The sequence below is a fragment of the Rhineura floridana genome, chromosome 3, assembly GCF_030035675.1.
Source record: "Rhineura floridana isolate rRhiFlo1 chromosome 3, rRhiFlo1.hap2, whole genome shotgun sequence".
Taxonomy (NCBI): Eukaryota; Metazoa; Chordata; class Lepidosauria; order Squamata; family Rhineuridae; genus Rhineura; species Rhineura floridana.
The window spans coordinates 46,007,122-46,025,428 of NC_084482.1; positions in this window are offsets into that span (position 1 = coordinate 46,007,122).

Sequence of the window (18,307 nt, forward strand, 5' to 3'; positions counted from 1 at the left end):
ATCCCCTGACCAGGTGATGGATGTTTGACCTGTTCTGGATGAGGTTACACTCCCCCTGAAGGAACAGGTGCGCAGCTTGGGAGTCCTTTTGGACCCGTCCTTGTCACTTGAGGCGCAGGTGGCCTCGGTGGCACGGAGTGCTTTTTACCAACTTAGGCTGGTGGCCCAGCTACGCCCATATCTGGACAGGGAACATCTTATTTCAGTTGTTCATGCTCTGGTAACCTCGAAACTGGACTATTGCAATGCACTATACGTGGGGCTGCCCTTGAAGACGGTTCGGAAACTGCAGCTCATGCAGAATGCAGCGGCCAGATTAATAACGGGGACAAAGCGGTCGGAGCACATAACACCGATTCTGGCCCGCTTCCACAGGCTGCCTATATGTTTCCGGGCCCAATTCAAAGTGCTGGTTTTCACCTATAAAGCCTTACACGGCACGGGCCCGCAATACCTGATGAAACGTCTCTCCCGATATGAACCTACCCGTATACTGCGCTCAACAGCGAAGGCCCTCCTCCAGGTGCCTACTCATAGAGACGCCCGGAAGGTGATTACAAGAAAGAGGGCCTTCTCGGTGGTGGCCCCCGAACTTTGGAACACCCTTCCTGACGAGGTTCGCCTGGCGCCTACACTACTATCCTTTCGGCGCCAGGTGAAAACCTTCCTCTTTGCCCAGGCATTTTAACATTTTAACATTTGTTTAACATTTTTAATATTTTAGTATTTTGTACTTAATGTTCTAACAGACAGTTAAATTGTAATCTGATGACCAGATCGTTTTAAATTGTATTTGCTGTGTTTTTACTTGATGTGCACCGCCCAGAGAGCTTGCTATGGGCGGTATAGAAATGGAATTAAATAAAAAAATAAATAAATATTTTTGAGGGGCAGGGGAGAGATGAATGTGCCCCTGTTTGCCAAGGAAAATGGGAAATGTCTCCTGTCCTCCTGCACTGCACTGTTGATAGTTGCATTGCCTGCTTTCACAGAGCAACATGACATAGGGCAGTGCTTCGTCGCCTTGACAAAAACTCATACTGAGTATTCCATATCATGCAGAAGAACATGAAGCTACTAATGGATATTTTGTTTAGTGCTTCTTTTGTACAGATAAAGAAGATCCAGGTGAACTGGGATGGCTTGCCTTACAAAGATCAATTGTATCAGAATGAGTAAGTAGTGATTGATGTCTTGGTGGGTGGTGGACATACTTTTTTTTCTGTACTGATTTTCTATCAAACTGCAACTTTCTTGAGTTCTGTATTCTCAAAGCCAGTGGAAAAGGAGGTACCAAAATAACATACTGCAAGGTAATTAAAAGCTTCAGTATATTTAAGAGTTTGGAATAACAATAGGTGTGTCTTCTAATTTCATAAATTACATACTTTCATGGTGAAATCAAATATTCCCTAGAGGAAGCACTGTATATCTATTTTTGCCAAAATAGACTGATCATATTGTAACAGCTGGAATTTATTCAGGCTTATTTTACAAAATATTAGACCTGCCAATCTGACATCTCTTTCATCTAGAAATATGGAAGTACTAAAGGGCGGGTTCCAGCAGACTTCCAAGGATGGTGAGGAGAACCACAGCCTGGGAATCCAGGAAAAATGTAAAGACCAGCCAAGGATGGGCTAATAGAAAAGTGCATCTTTTGTATAGGGAAATGTGCAGTTGGGTGAGGAAATAGAGAATGATACTTAGGGAAAGACAGAGTTTTCATTGAATAGGGTTAGTATTATATGGAAGCACTGAAACATCAGGTAAACTGCAGCTACACTTGAATACATAAGGCTATTGCCATGGATAATGTTGCTGGATTGCCACATAAAGTGGCACCCTGCACTTTTCAGTAACTGATGTATGAGCCCCTTCACTACAAATTGGTTGCCAGTTTGTTTCCGGGACCAATTCAAGGTGCTCACATTTGTGTTTAAACCCCTAAACGACTTAGGTCCAAATATCTGAAAGACAGTCTCCTTCCCTACAGACTCTCTAAGGTGTTGAGATTGGCAGAAGGGGCCCTCTAGGTAGTTCCACTGTTTTCAGAAGCTTGGGTGGCCGCACGGGAGAGGGCCCACAGAGATGCTTCTGGCAGCTTCACTGTACAGTTTTCATTGTATGCTGAAGATACACTTCTTCACCCTGGCTTTTGACACTTGAGATACATATTTTTAGGACCCTCAATAGTTGTGAATGTAATTTGTTTTAGACTGTTTTTACTAATGTATGTTATATTGTTGTCACCTGCCCTGGGACTTACTGGGGAAGGGTGGGTAATAAATTTAATGATGATGATGATAATAAAAAAAAATTCAATATACAAGTTTGTTACACAGAGCATACAGTATTATTTGGTAAAATTAAGTTTGCTCTCAAAGGCAACAGGGCTCTTTGGATCTGGAGCTGTTTTTACTAGCCTAGGAGCAGATGTTATGATGGCTGGAGATGCTGAGAAGCTGCTGAGAAGACATTGTCCGGTTCATTACCTTATCAACGCAAAGATTCCTCTCCTCCTATGTCTTTCTCAGGCCAATGGGCCACTTAGGATGGTTTATCTTCTGCAGAGGAGAGGAATGCAGCTCACTACACTCAATAACTCCTTAGGGAATGTACCCATGAACCCTGATCCCTAGGATATCTATGCCCCTGTTGAATTACAGAAAATAAACTTGGCCTTGGCCACTGGCATGGCTTGCTCCAGATGTCTTCTACCATTACTACATGAATAGAGTAGTCCCCAGTCTTCACCTGAAGGTGATGAAGCAGGAAGACAACAAGTTGTGCTCACATTATGTTGAAGATGACTACATCTTACAGCACAGGGTTTTTTTAAATAAAGGATCATAGAATCATAGAATAGTAGAGTTGGAAGGGGCCTACAAGGCCATCAAGTCCAACCCCCTGCTCGATGCAGGAATCCAAATCAAAGCATTCCCGACAGATGGCTGTCCAGCTGCCTCTTGAATGCCTCCAGTGTCGGAGAGCCCACTACCTCTCTAGGTAATTGGTTCCATTGTTGTATGGCTCTAATGTTGCTGTGGTAGAAAAAAATACTTTCTATCTCCATCAAGAGTGGCCAGGAGGGAGGAACAGCGATGCTTATGAGGGAGAAGGGTGAAATGGTAGGGAGGTGGACATGGTGTGGGTGCTCCAGTAGAGCCAATCCAGCAGTCCTGCTGATGCATCCACACCATGCCAATCTCCCTGCTGCCTCACCACTCTCCCTTCCAGTAAGCTGCAGTGATGCTGGTGCTGGGAGGCCTGGTAAGTGCCGCTGCCCTTCCCTGTTGGCTGCTCCTGTTCTGCACTGTACCCTTGAAGAGTATTTCAGTGCAGTTCTAGGTAGCATATGGGCTGGTGCATCTCTTATGTGTACTCACTCACATTTATGGAGAATAGCATGCCCACTCCAAGTCCTCATCATGCACTATAGCAGGCTGATCATTATAGCAATTTTAAGTCCCACTGCTCGTGCTAGTGAAAACTGACATACTCAGGGAACTAGTAGATCCTATATAACTAGTATAGATCGTCTCCTCTGTTCCTTAATGATCTCAGGAATCAATTAAAAACATCATCACAATGGAATCCTTGGGCCAAATTCCAATAACAAGGCATGTAAAGAGAAGTTCTTACTGACCATTTTCCAGTTTTGGAAGTTCCTTTCAACATACATTGCAAAACCTGCTTATAGTGTCTTCCTCATTTTAGTGTTCAAGCTAATAAAGATAAGATATATAGAAGTATATACCCACACCTTCTTGAGTGAATGACAGGGGACATGCTTTTACCCCAAAGCATGGCATATAGGCAACAATGACTGGAACTACATCTCTTGCCAGGGTCATGCTACTGACAAAACTTTCTTCCCAATATAGCAGCAACAATATTATAGGAAATTAGATTTTGTGATTATCTTCTGATTATCCAAATTTCTCTCCATTTAAAATTTCAGCAAACAAGATTGCCCAGACAATTGGCTGCCCCACCCCACTCCCCAGTCATTTGGAAAGGCTATGTTACAAAACCAATCTTAACAGAAGTGATCCTTTTGAGAGGGACTAAACAGTTAGGTCTGTAGAGCCATCAGATTGGATAGATTGCTGTCCTGGGCTCCTACTGGAAGGAAGGGTGGGATGTAAATCTAACAAACAAAAACAAATAATAATAAATAGATGAAAACCCTTTCAAATTGTCTGCAAAAGCACCCTAAATTGTCTAAGAAGTGTATTGTTGTTAATATAATTACTTTTAATTATGTTTGTATATATAGTCATATACTGCATGTGGCACCATGTGAGCAGAGGCATTCCCCCTACACTGTGGCCACTATATCAAAAGAGATTTTGCCTTCAGCTATACATCAGTGCTGTGTTTTTCAGCCTTGGGTTCTCAGATGTTGTTCGACTCCCAACTCCCATCAGCCCCAGCCAGCTTAGCCAATGGTCAGGGATGGTGTGAGTTGTAGTCCACCAATATTTTTATGTTATTTTATTTATTATTGCATTTTTATCCCACCTTTCCTCCAAGGAGCTCAAGGTGACATCTAAACATGGTTCTCTCCCACTCCCAATTTTATTCTCACAACAACCCTGTGAGGTTGGTTATCCCCATTGCATATGGGGACCAAAGTTTGAAGAACAGTACACTAGTAATGCCTTTTCTATGATGGAACCTGTTGTGATTGAGATATACATGTACCGTACAACAACAAAGTATGATTTGGGGGTGTGTGTGTGTTCAAAACTACTGTATTAGTCACATGCACATTTACGCAGATTTAAACAATTCATTGATTAAAATTTATCTGATTACCTAAGATTTCTATAATTGGGTAACAACACAATTTTAAAATAGTAAATACAGATTAAACAGATGCCATTGGTCTGTGCTTTTAGGTCTTAACATTTAGGATTAGTGCCTCTCTTGATATAATGCATATTCTGACACCATGGACTTTGTAGGCCAGACAGCATCTTGAGATATGTTTAAAGGACAGACACATGTTCAGAATATGGGATGTTTATTTAAAGGGTGCAGTCTTCTAAACGTAGTTTGGCTCGAGATCTAGATACTGGTGTTGATAGCCCAGCAGAGCATTTTGAGGAATAGGTGGGAGTGAGACCTTTTTTGAAAGAGAAGAATCTTGGCAGGATCAGAGCAGGAAGGTGCAACATGTACCGGAGGTAAAGCCCAAGGTCGTGGCTAGGAAGTCTGCAGGGAGATCAGATATGCAAACTGGAATGATGATCAAGATCAATACAACTGGAATTACTATCAGGATGCAGAGTACAGAGCCAAGGTCAGGCAGAAAAAGCAGGAGTTATGATCTGAGATTAAGACAATGTGACAGGAGAGCTGGAGGGACTCGTATGAAGGTAGGGGAAGAGTTGTGCTGCTCTAGGGTGGATATGATCAAAGCCAAAAATCTGGCAAAACATCTGTTGGAGCACCAGGAAACCTGTGTTCAGACAAGAGCTGAGAACTGACCAGGAAATATAGAGCAAATAATACCATGAGGTGGAGAGCCAGTGTGATGTCGCGCTTAAGGTGCTGGACTATGACCTTGGAGACCAGGCTTCGAATCCCCACATAGCCATGAAGCTCACTGGGTGACTTTGGGCCAGTCACTGCCTCTCAGCCTCAGAGGGAGGCAATGGTAAACCCCCTCTGAATACCGCTTACCATGAAAACCCTATTCTTAGGGTCACCATAAGCAGAGCTTGGAAAAGTTACTTTTTTGAACTATAACTCCCATCAGCCCCAGCCAGCATGGTCACTGGATTGGGCTGATGGGAGTTGTAGTTCAAAAAAGTAACTTTTCCAAGCTCTGACCATAAGTCGGGATCGACTTGAAGGCAATCCATTTCCATTTTTACTAACAGTAGGACTTGGGGACGAGTTAGTCTAAGGCTTAATGTCTCAAATCCAGCCTCCCTTTTTGCTAGCACACCTAATAAACAACAGGATCTCTATAAGCAGGGACATGCATGAAAACAGGACAACTTCCCATATCAAGCACGAACAGTCCTAGGAGATATATAATGTAACTATCAAAACTCAAGTTGCAAAAGGACCTGAAAAATAAGGATGGCTGCAGTCCTAACCCCACTTACCTGGGAGTAAGCCCTACTCAATTAGAACTTGGTTCTGAGTAGACATGATTCGTATTGTACTGTAAGTGTGAAACTGTTCTCCTAGACATGATTGAGATATGGCTTCTGTCTGCATTTTAAGCAGAAGATGTGCCTATGAATTATAAATAGTCTTGTTACTTCTTCATAAGGATGCGACCTAAGTTCTGCACGTAACAGTAATACAATTTAATTATTCCATTTTCTAGGCTGCATTTTAGATTTTGTTGAAACTAATAAAAAAAAAGGGAAGCCTGGCACTTTCATCCCTTTTTTAAGTCCTCTGAAAAATACCTGACTATTTAATTGTCTGGCTCATCCAAACATCACAGCGTTCAGTGTCTACCCTTTTCCAAACTTAGTAATTCATCATGATCCTTATCGGCACTTATTCTCCAGCTTCAGTCTCAGCTGTTTCCCAGTGATTTAATATTTGTTGTGTTTCCAGGAACAGAAAATGAGTTGCAAGGTGCCTTTTTGCTAGCCCATAGAATGCAAATAGCATCCTCTCTCATACAGTTTCTGAAGTTCAAACTGGTGCTGGCCAGAGATCATGGAGTGTTCTTAAAGGAGTTTTCTATTTGTACTTTTATTTTCCATGGATCTTGCCAAGGCAGAATTGTCTCCAGGACCCCCTCCCATCCGATCTCCCCCTCTCTCTCTCTCTTCCCCCATGCCTGCTTTTAAATTCTTATTTTCCATATCCAACTTTGGCTCATAGATCTTCCTTTCTACATTTACTTCTGTGGCTGGCTGCTAATTTTACTGTATGTCTTTTAGAGTGTCCAACTGTTAAAGGACATTGAAAAACTACGCTACTGTCTGTTCTATACCAATTTATGAGAAGTTCAATATTTATTTATTTACTGGCCATTTTGGTTGTCTGTGTGGACAGCTGAAAAATGCTAAAGCCTGAACTCAACTTACTCTCTGAAGGCAGTAAGAAACTGGGTGTGGGAGAACAAATGCATACTTAATCCTGATTAGAAGCAAATAATACAGACTGGGCTGGTTGGTGTTGCACAGGTTTGCATCTTGGCATGTTCCTCAACCCGGTACTGCTTCTGGATGCTCAGGTGGTGGCGGCAGCTGGAGGGGCAGCCACAACCTTTCCTGGAGAAGCTGAACCTTGCCACAACCATTCCTGTTCTAGTAAGCTCCAGAACGTACTACTGTGTATGCAACTGCCGCTGAAAAACATCTGGAAGCTTCAACTGGTCCAAAATGCCACTGTCATGCTGGATGGAAACTTTAACTCAAATTCAGTTTGATCTCCATTAGTTACCTGAACATTTCCATGCTCCATTCAAGGTGCTGTTTCTTACCTTGAAAGCCTGCTTGTATTGAACTTTATTACCCCTCATCTAGTCCATTACCGCACCCACACACTGATTCAGGACGTTCACTGCCTCTTTTAAACAGAATGAAAAAGAGAAATAGAGCTGAGGGCCAACTGATTTGGACCTCTCAGTCCCAATCTCCAAACATTCTCTGCCAGAAGCGGGACAGAATAGAACTCTGTGGGACTGAGCAATAATCCCACAATACTAACCTCTGGAAGTGGATATAAGTGCAATCAGTGGACAGCAGCACTTCCAGCATCTGGCACTGTCAGCCCTGATCACCTTTAATCTGGGGTTCAAAATGTATATACGGCTTGATTCTAAGACAGCCATATCTCCCTGTACCTATGACAGCTACAAAAAGAAAAGGCGTCTAATGCAAGGGTGGGAAACTGCTTGCCCATTGAGCAGATCTGTCCTTCACAGCCTTTTAAAATGACCTGTCAGCCACCAACCATATTCCACTGCACTGTCAGTGGCCGTGGAACAAAAATAAAAGCCAACAACAGCAAATTGCCACAGTCTGGTATCTTGAGAACTGGCAAATTTTTCTGAAACATCCTTTATGTTTATTTCTTCTCTTTGCATGGGCATTTCTGACTTCTGGGATCTTTGGAAGTAATCAGAACTGTTTGTGCAGTTCTGCTCTTGGCAAGAAAGGGGAGGAACCTCATTTCCCTAGTCCGGCTGCTGCCCAAGCCATTGTTTGCCTGCAACCAGGGGTCCCAAACCAGAACCAAACTCTGGTTTGGTGTCCCGATCTGTAGACAAACTTTCTATAAACTTGGTTGCCGGCTTCCAATGAAAAGGGCAAATCTGAGGGGATCCTGGCGGGCGGGAACCCTCTCATTGGGAAGACACAGAGAACATCCAGCAGCTGTTAAAAGGTCAGCCTGTGGGAATGCCTGAGCCTGGTCCAGGCAAGCAGAAGAAAGAGGAGCGGGGACAAGAGTGACAGAAGAGGAACCCAGAAGAGGAAAAGAAACCAGGATCGTTTGGAGGGCAAAGAGAGAGAGGTGATGGGAAGAGAAAGACAGAGGGGAAAGAGGTGGGCTATAAGGGGAATTTGTGCTGCCTCAGCAAGGACTACCAAGAGAGGGAAAGAGGAAGAGCATGTAGATGGAAGGGTCTGGACTATTAACCCCAGTGGCAAGCCCCCAAAAAGGAGAGGGGTAAAAAGGAGATGCAACTGTATAGAAAGGGAAATACAAGAGACTGGGAAAGAGAAAGTGGGGAGAAAGGACAAACTGGAGAGAAAAATGTTGTATGTAAAACAAACACCAGAGTGGCACTCTGATAAAAGGGGGCAACTGAACTCTGAGTAAGGTCCCCATTTGTCTGACAACAAGAGATCACCTGGGGTTCTGAGGGCTCTCCAGAGGCCACAAACTAGCATTGAAAGTTTCTTCTTATACTTTTCCATAAGGTGTGTGTAGGAATGGGAAAACCTGAGGCTTATGCCTGCTTTGTGCTGCTAGTCTTATGAACGTCATATTGTATATAAACAATCTTATTTTTTTGAATGTATAGTGATGCAGTTTGGGGCTTCCGAGGTATAGCAAATAAATTTGTGACAGGACTTTATTCCTGTCTAATGAACTACTGGAAAATTGAGTGTGAGGTCCAGACTCTCTTTACTTTCTATCACATTAATTACTTGCACAAAATGAAATTGGCCAGGATCACTGGAAACAGTCATGAGGACATGGCACTTGTGTAGTGCTCTGGTACTTCTATTAGTAAGATAATTAATATCCCCTCTAATCCCATATGATTCAAACCTGATATTTGCTATATTATTTCAAATTCCTTCTTTGAACACGATAAAATAGACTGGTTTGGTGTTGTTGTTGTTGTAGATAGACAAATATTGGTGAAGTACAGTTTTTTTTAAAAAAAACCCATTGGCAGCATATATCTTATTTGAGATGTATAGTTTGGTGAGGGACAACAGCTTTTTATATTTGCAAGTCATATAACCTGAATTCCCATGGTTACAATCTCTCAGTCACAAAATCAGAGAGTTCAAATGACTAAATCTCAACAACCCAAATATTCTCAATGGAATTAGCCCAAAATGAACCATGTTATAAATGCAGAGAACCCTACTGACATCAGGCAGGCACCTTCACTGTATTCTTTTCAACATCTGCTTAAAATCTTTTTCTTTAGGCAAGCTTATCTAGACACACAGATGCTAATGTGTTCTAATCTATTTAGTTGCTGTTTTAATTGTTTTAAAGATGTTTTTAATTATTAATTGCTTCTTAACATGTTTTTAAAGCGTTTAAAATGTTTTTAAAGTTGTTTTGCTTTAATTTATTTTAAAGTCTGTTTTAAAGATGTTTTAGAGTGTTTTTAGTGTTTTGTTTGCAGCCCTGGGCTCCTTCTGGAAGGAAGGGCAGGATATAAACAAACAAACCAACAAACAACTACTTGTTTTTAATTGTTTTATTGACAATTTTTAATGTTTTTTTTGTCAACCGCCTAGAGGGTGTTTTACAATTCAAGTGGCATATAAATTTTGTTAAATAAAATAAAAATAAAATAAGCCACCAGAAATAACAACAATGGCAACAACAATAATAAATTTCAGAACACTGTAGCACAGTGGCTGAAATGAGTAAGTATGGTATATGTATCTCTAGGTCCTTCCCCCTCGTGTATCTGCTATGTGATTTTATTATTGTCTGCAGCGATTGAGACTTTCCTGACATACTGTTGGAAGGGATCTAGAATGTCTTACAATGCCTGTGGAGCAAACACTGACGGAAGTGTTGTTCTGACACAGATAGCAAATTGGTGAATCCCAGCAAATAAATATTTGCAGGTTCAGCCATTGTAGAAGAGGCAGTTTACATCTACTGGATGTTTGGTTTGTCATTCCATGACCCAAAGTTCAGCCAGGGCTGCCTTCACTGTGATTCATTGCAGACCTCAATACACCCAAGCCCAGGATGACACAACAACTAACATCAGTAATTAGACCTTTAGCGAGGCGCAACCCAGGAGCTTTCCAGACTGCATAGCAACATATGCGCTGCCTTATACTGAGTCAGACCATTGCTCCATCTAGCTCAGTATTGTCTACACTAATTGGCAGCAGCTCTCCAGGGTTTCAGACAGGGGACATTCCCAGCCCTATCTGGAGATGGTGGGGACTGAACCTGGGACCTTCTGCATGCAGGTGCTCTATCCTGAGCTTAAGCCCTTCCTTATGGTGGATTTCCTCCTTCCCCCAGATTATCAGTCAAATTCATCTAAGTAGTACTGGATACCAAACATTTCTGCAAGCTGGTGGCAAGACTGAGAAAAATGGAAACTCTATAATGAAAAAGAAGGAGGGGAGGAACCCAAGCAACAAGAAATGCCTTCAAGAGTGAAAATGTAGCTTATGGCTGCCCATTAGCCACCAGGCTAAGTTCAAGGTCCTGGTTTGGGTATAGTGCATTTGGAGGAAGCGGATTATCTGCATCCATTTCAATCAGGCTTCAGGCCTGGACATGGGACTGAAACGGCCTTGGTCACCTTGGTGGATGATATGAGGAGGGCGTTGGATAGGGGCGAATGCACCTTCCTTGTTGTCGGGAGGATGAGCTGGGCTCCTGGGGGGTTGTCAGAAGAGGATTCAAATGGCTGGCAGAGGGAGGAGGGAGGAACTTACCCTCTGTGGAGTGAAGCCAAAACAGAGGACATGCCAGAGATAGGGTCGCCTAGCAACGGGGAGCCTGAGAGCCTTGAAGTTTTAGAATCCCCCCCAGACATTCCCAGGCCCTCCCTTCTCCGCAGCTCAGAGCAAGAGGGAGGGCTGATCACAGCAGAAAGGCGGAGAGATGGTTTACCCTCAGCTCCTCCTTTATCACCCATAGGGGAATTGGACACTTCAGAAGAGGAGGAGGTGATGCCTCCCCCCTCACCACGCACACGCAGACGGTTGAAAAGACAGGAGAGAAGGGGGGGAAGGCGGGCAGTACCTGAGGGGGAGTTAAGGAGGAGCGAAAGGTTGCGCGCCCGTTTAGCCCCTTCTTAAAGAACAGGCGGGAAGCAGCCCCTTGCTCTGTCAACTTTCTCCCAATGTCGCAGGACCTGTATCCCTGTATTGCTTCATGAGAAAGCACAGTCTTTGTTGGACATTACTCTAATAAAACACGAATTAACTACAACCTCTGGTCTGGTTCCTGAGTCGCATCCTGGGCCTGACACTTGTCCTCCTGAATCTCTCAGCGGCTTTTGATACCGTTGACCACTGTATCCTTCTGGATCGTCTGAAGAGGTTAGGCATAGGGGGCACTGAATTGCATTGGTTCCATTCCTTCCTCTCTGGTAGGTACCAGAGAGTGGCATTGGGGGATGAAGTTTCAGACCCTTGGCCTCTCACTTGTGGGGTGCCACAGGGCTCCATCCTCTCCCTGATGCTGTTCAACATCTATATAAAGCCGGTGGGGGCTATCATCAGAAGATTTAGGCTGCAGTGTCACCAGTATGCAGATGACACACAGCTCTATCTCTCATTCAAATGTTCACCGAGGTTGGCTGTAGAAACCCTATCCAAGTGCCTGGAGTCGGTGAGTGGCTGGATGGGAAGGAATAAGCTGAAGCTGAACCCCGACAAAACCAAGGTACTGTTTGTGGGAGACAAGGGAAGGTTGGGGGATGTTGACCTGGTGCTCAATGGGGTACAATTGCCCCTGAAAGACCAGGTCCACAGCCTCGGGATCATTCTTGATTCCCAACTGTCCATGGAAGCTCAGGTTTCGGCTGTGAGCCGGGCAGCACTGTGTCAACTCCATCTGATACGGAGGCTGCGCCCCTACCTTCCCAATCATCTGCTCCCATCGGTGGTACATGCCCTGGTCTCCTCTCGCCTAGACTACTGCAATGCGCTCTACGTGGGGTTACCCTTGAGAACAGTCCGGAAGCTGCAACTGGTACAGAATGCGGCGGCTCGCCTGATTAAAGGCAGCCACCGGCGAGATCACATCACTCCAGTGCTGAAGGAGTTGCACTGGTTACCGGTTGTTTTCCGGGCCCAATTCAAGGTGTTGGTTCTGACCTTTAAAACCCTACACGGTTTTGGCCCAGTCTATCTGAAGGAGCACCTCCAGCATCAGCAGCGATGCCCCCCAACAAGATCAGCCTCAAAAGGCCTTCTCTCTATCCCACCAGTTAAAACAGCTAGACTGGTGAGGACTAGGGAGAGGGCTTTTTCAATTGTGGCCCCCACTTTGTGGAATTCCCTCCCAAATGATCTCCGCCATGACCCCTCTATGATGAGGTTCTGCCGGGCCTTGAAGACCTGGCTGTTCAGGCAGGCTTTTGCGGTGGGTTAGGTTTTATTATTATTGTTGAGATTTTTAATGTTTTAATGTATTTTTATGTTTTTATTTTGTACGGTGCCCAGAGTGGCTGGACAGCCAGCCAGATGGGCGACTAATAAATTTAATAAATAAATAAATATAAAGCTTGGGACCAGGATACCTGAAAGTTTGTCTTACCCCTTATGTACCCAGTGGATCACTGCGTTCTGCAGGTGAAGGCCTCCTGCAGATACCATCACATCAGGAGGTCCGTTCTGCACAACATAGGAAACAGACCTTTAGTGTGGTGGCACTTTGGAATTTCCTCCCCTTAAATATTAGACAGGCACCGCCTGTGTTATCTTTTCGGTGCCTACTGAAGACCTTCCTCTTCAGCAAGTCTTTTAAGTAGAGACCTTATCCCAGTCTGCGCCTGTGTTGGAATTGTTTTTAGATTTTTTAAAAAGATGTTTGAAATATTTGTTTTTAAAGATGTTTTGCTTTTAAGATGTTTTAAAGATGTTAAAGAAGTGTTTTTGTTTGCCACTCTGGGCTCCTTCTAGGATACATTTAAGTAGTAGTAGTAGTAGTAGTATCTGAACCATTCTGATCTGAATCTGTACAGTAACTGCAGGAGACACCTACCTTGTAGCCAAGGTTGAACCTTTGAACTACCTTGCAATGCTAAGGGTCAGTTTTGAGTTGTGCGATGTAATTTTAAAGGAGAGGGTGCCTCTGGGCCTGTACAGAGAATCTTCTCTATCATTGGCCAACTCCAACTCATCTAAGATGAGATGGGAAAATGTTGTGATCACTGGGGGTGGTGCATAGTGGCATTTGAGCACAAGCACCTCTCTCGGTTTAAGCTCAGGTAATCATTTATATTTGTAATCTAGATCAATAAAATGTGACCAGTGTTATAATTTTCATTGGAGTACCCGTGTTGGTCTGCTGCAAGAAACCAAGGAAGAGTTTTGTGGCATCTTAAAGACTAACACATTTATTATGGTATACGTTTTCATGGACTACAGTCCAGATTCCTTGTTGCTCATAAATGTTATGTATGCATCTATGGAAGTAAGCATAATGTATGTGTGTATAGATGTTGTTTCCAGTCGCTGAAATGTTAAAATCCTTTTTATACAAGTTGCATCTCCAGCCACTGAATGGCTATAAATGTTAAGTATTTTTACAGTCATTGCTTTCCCAGCTGCAAAGCAGCTTTAAATACTATCAAATTTTTGTTTTTCCAGCTGTTGAGTCATTTTTGAACAATTTAATGGATTTTTTTAAACTTGCTAACCCTATTTATATATTATTCACAAAGCAAGTGCAAAATTACTTTGGCACCATCCAAGTCTTGTTTTTGTTCTCTCTCTCTCTCTCTCTCTCTCTTACACATACACTGTCTCTATAGTGAATGAAAATTTTGTCTTCATGAGAGTGTTTTTGAAAATAAATAAATAAACAACACAATTCTGGATATAATGAATCCAAGATGAACATTATGAGTTCATCTTAGCATTTTGATACCTCAAAAGCATTAGGCTTGTGGTATATTCAATGGAAAGACTGTTGTTGTGGAATGTTCAATGGAAAATGTGTCCTTGTGGTCTTTCCACTGGGAATTTTGTACTTATGGGTTTTTTTTTTCCAGGGGGAGAGAGGACGAGCATTGTGGCAGGAAGTGCTGATTGATCTTTAAAACCAGGGGTGGGGAGAGACTGGGGTCAGAGTAACTTCAATTGGAGAGACTGTGTAACAAGGCCAGTGGTCTATGCGTGTAAGGAGCTAAGACATTAGGCCAAGAAAATGGAAAATTCTTGTGGCCCTCAAGGAACCGTAAGAGAGAAGGAAAAAGATCTAGGGCAATTGATGGAAAGAAGTAGGACCAAACCATGTTACACTAGATGCATTCCTTCTGTACTGGCTACCAGTAACTGATTAGATTAAGGGCATGTCCAGCTGGCTCTCATTTTAGGGACCAGGAGTGCTGTTTCAGAGCTCCTGATCTTTGCAGTCAAGAGTGCAGTGCTGTGTCACCATTAATGCTCCTCCCTGAAAGAAATCTGCTAATCTGACATGTATTGGCATTACATTTGCATTGTTGTATTCTCACACTGAGACATTCCGCCAGGGGAAGTTATGCCTTTCCTCAATAGTCTTCTTGCATCCATAGGTGAATTGCTTAATGCAGCTCCCATCCAGGAGTAACCCACAGTTGAGGATGCTTGCTCAGAGGCAGAGTTGCCACTGGATTTTGCCTAGAACACAATTCAGGGGTGTATTGGAATGTCCTTCTCAGGTGAAACTTTTGCGGGCACTTGAAGGACAGTTAATGGTACTTTAATAAGATTAACCAAATTTCTCTGGTTCCATTCCCCACCACCCCAGACATCTATAGTTGGATGGAATTTCCACTGAAACAAAATCAAATTAATCTATGTATGACTAGGGAATAAAAAATATGGTCATAATGCCATTGAATTCTGTCAAATGACAAAAGTGCCTTTGGGGGCGGGAAAGCTTGGTTTCTTGCTAATGAATGGGTTAATTCCAGAGCTTGCTACAAACATCTGTTCTGTGGCTTTTGATGCTGAGATATTTCTTCAGTGAGCATAGATGGTTGGTGGCTACTATGTACAACATGGCACCACATGCTCAGACAGCGGTTGGAGAAAAAGAAATAGCAATTGGAAGTTGCAGCATATCTTGTAGAGCATGCAGAAGATAGTTTTGCAGGTGAATGGAAGAAGGAGCCTTCATGGAAAGCTATATGCAAATACTGTTTGTCTTAAAACTTAGCGCTGCTTGTCTACTTCTCCCCCTCCTTCTCCACGTATATTTGTAACCAGATGGATGCTGAAAGATTCAGGACAAACAAAAGGAAGTATTTCTTCATTGCATATACATAAGCTATGGAACTGGCTACAACAATATGTACTGATGTCCACCAACTCAGATGGCTTTAAATAAGAATTAGGCAAATTAATGGGGGGGGAGGCTATCAATGGCTTACTAGTCATATGGCAATGTATTGCCTCCAGTATCAGAGCGAGTATGCTTCTGAACATCAATTGTTGAGGGACACATGAAGGACACTGGTGGCTGGCAGAGTGGGATGCACCTGTCCTCCCAATTGTGAGTGTCACTGCTGGTTTCTGAGAAAGAAGGGGGTGAGGGGCAGGGAGCTCACCATGGTGCAGGCATAGTGGCAGAGCCAATCAGACACTCCTGGCACTGGACACGCACCACTCTTATCTCTCTGCATCTCGCAACGCCCCTTCTCTAGAAACAGCAGCGATGCTCAGCCATGGGAAGGCAGGTGAGCAATGCTGTCTTGCCTGTACTGCTCCGCCAAGTGATATGGGAAGAAGGCTAGTGTGCTCATGTTCTGCTTTATGGACTTCCCACAGGAATCATGACAACAGAATGCTGGGCTAGCTGGGCATTGGGTCAGATCCAGCAAAGCTCTTCCTACATTACTAGCACAGATATTGAAGTGTGACCTCTTTCATGCAGATCCTTTACATGAATACTTAATCTACTGGCCACTGTCAGAGGCAGAATCCTGGGCCAGATAAACCACAAGTAATTAGAAAAGTTTAGCAAAACTGTATTAAGTAAGGAATCAGAGGACTTGCTTTTGCCAATAGTGACTTCATGCACTCCCTCTCACATAAGAACATAAGAAGAGCCTGTTGGATCAGGCCAGTGGCCCATCTAGTCCAGCATCCTGTTCTCAAAGTGGCTATCCTGTTGTCCTTGGGCAGCCTGCAAGCAAGACCAGAGTTCAAGAGCACTCTCCCTTCTGCGGTTTTGGGTATTCAGAACTGATATTCAGAAGCATAACAGCTCCAACTATGGAGGCAGAGCATAGCCATCATGGCTAGTAGCCAATTGATAGCCTTATTCTCCATGAATTTGTCTAAACCTCTTTTAAACCCATCCAAGTTGGTGGCCATCACTGCCTCTTGTAAGAGAAAATTTCGTAGTTTAACTATGCGCTATGTAGGTATGTGGGCAACAATTTTGATTCGGTACGCATTTCAAGCTGAATCTATCAAATTTGCACTTTCTGAAACAATATGAGAACCAAAACAAAACCTTCTTTCAAAATTTCCACTTATTTGAATTTTGTGATACAGTTCGGCAACCAAACAATGTTTACAAAAATGCTTATCTTAGGGGAAAGTGTGCATGAAAATGAGTGAAAATATATGAGTGAAAATAACATGCAAAATGCATTAAATGATGAGAAATAGCTTGCAAAATGTGTACATTAGTCAAAACTGCCTACAAAAATGAATCTATTAGGAGACATTCACACTAAATTGCTGGAGAATTTTCATGAAGATTTTTTTTTAAAGTCACTAATTGCTGCCGAAATGTGAAGAACTGAATTTCAGATTGGAAAAATGAGAAACTGAAAGAACCAAAATTGAAAGATCTTTCCTCCCTAGTGCTGTGTAAAGAAGTTCTTCTGTCTGTCCTGAATCTTCCAACATTCAGCTTCATTGGATGTCCATGAGGACCTGAGTGCAAAGAGCAATCTCCCCTCCTGCGATTTTCAGCAACTGGTATTTAGAAGCATACTGCCTCGAGGCAGAGCATAGATATCATGGCTAGTAGCCAATTGATAGCCTTGTCCTTCATGAATTTGTCTAATCCTCTTCTAAAGCCATCCAAGCTGGTGGCCATTACTGCCTCTTGTGGGAGTAAATTCCATAATTTAACAATGCACTGTGTGAAGAATTACTTTATTTTGTCTGTCCTGAATCTTCCAACATTCAGCTTCATTGGATGTCCATGAGTTCTAGTGCTATGAGAGAAGGAGAAAAACTTTTCTCTATCCACTTTCTCAATGCCGTGCATAATTTTATACACTTCTATCATGTTACCTCTGACGCGCCTTTTCCCTAAACTAAAAAGCCCCAAATGCTGCAACCTTTCCTCATAGGGGAGTTACTCCATCACTTTGATCATTTTGGCTTTCCATTTCTGAACCTTTTCCATCGCTACAATATCCTTTTTGAGGTGATGCAACGAGAACTGTACATAATATTCTGAATGTGGCTGCACCACAGTTCTGTATAATTTTTATTTTCAGTACTTTTTCTAATGATCTCTGGCATGGAATATGCCTTTTTCACAGCTGCCGTACATTGGGTAGACATCTTCCTGGAGCTGTCCACTATGACCCCAAGTTCTTGTTCCTGGTCAGTCACCACCAGTTCAGACCACATGAACATATATGTGAAATTAATATTTTTTTTGTTCCATAACTTTACATTTGTTTACACTGAATTTCATTTGCCATTCTACCTCCCAGTCACCCAGTTTGGAGAGGTCCTTTTGGAGCTCTTTGCAATCACTTTGTGTTTTAACAATCTTGAAAAATTTAGTATCATCAGCAAACTTGGCCACCTCACTGCTCTCTGCAACTGTGCAATATCCTTTCTGAGGTGATGAGACCAGAACTGTACTCTTCATTCCTAATGCTGCCACACTATAGATCTGTATA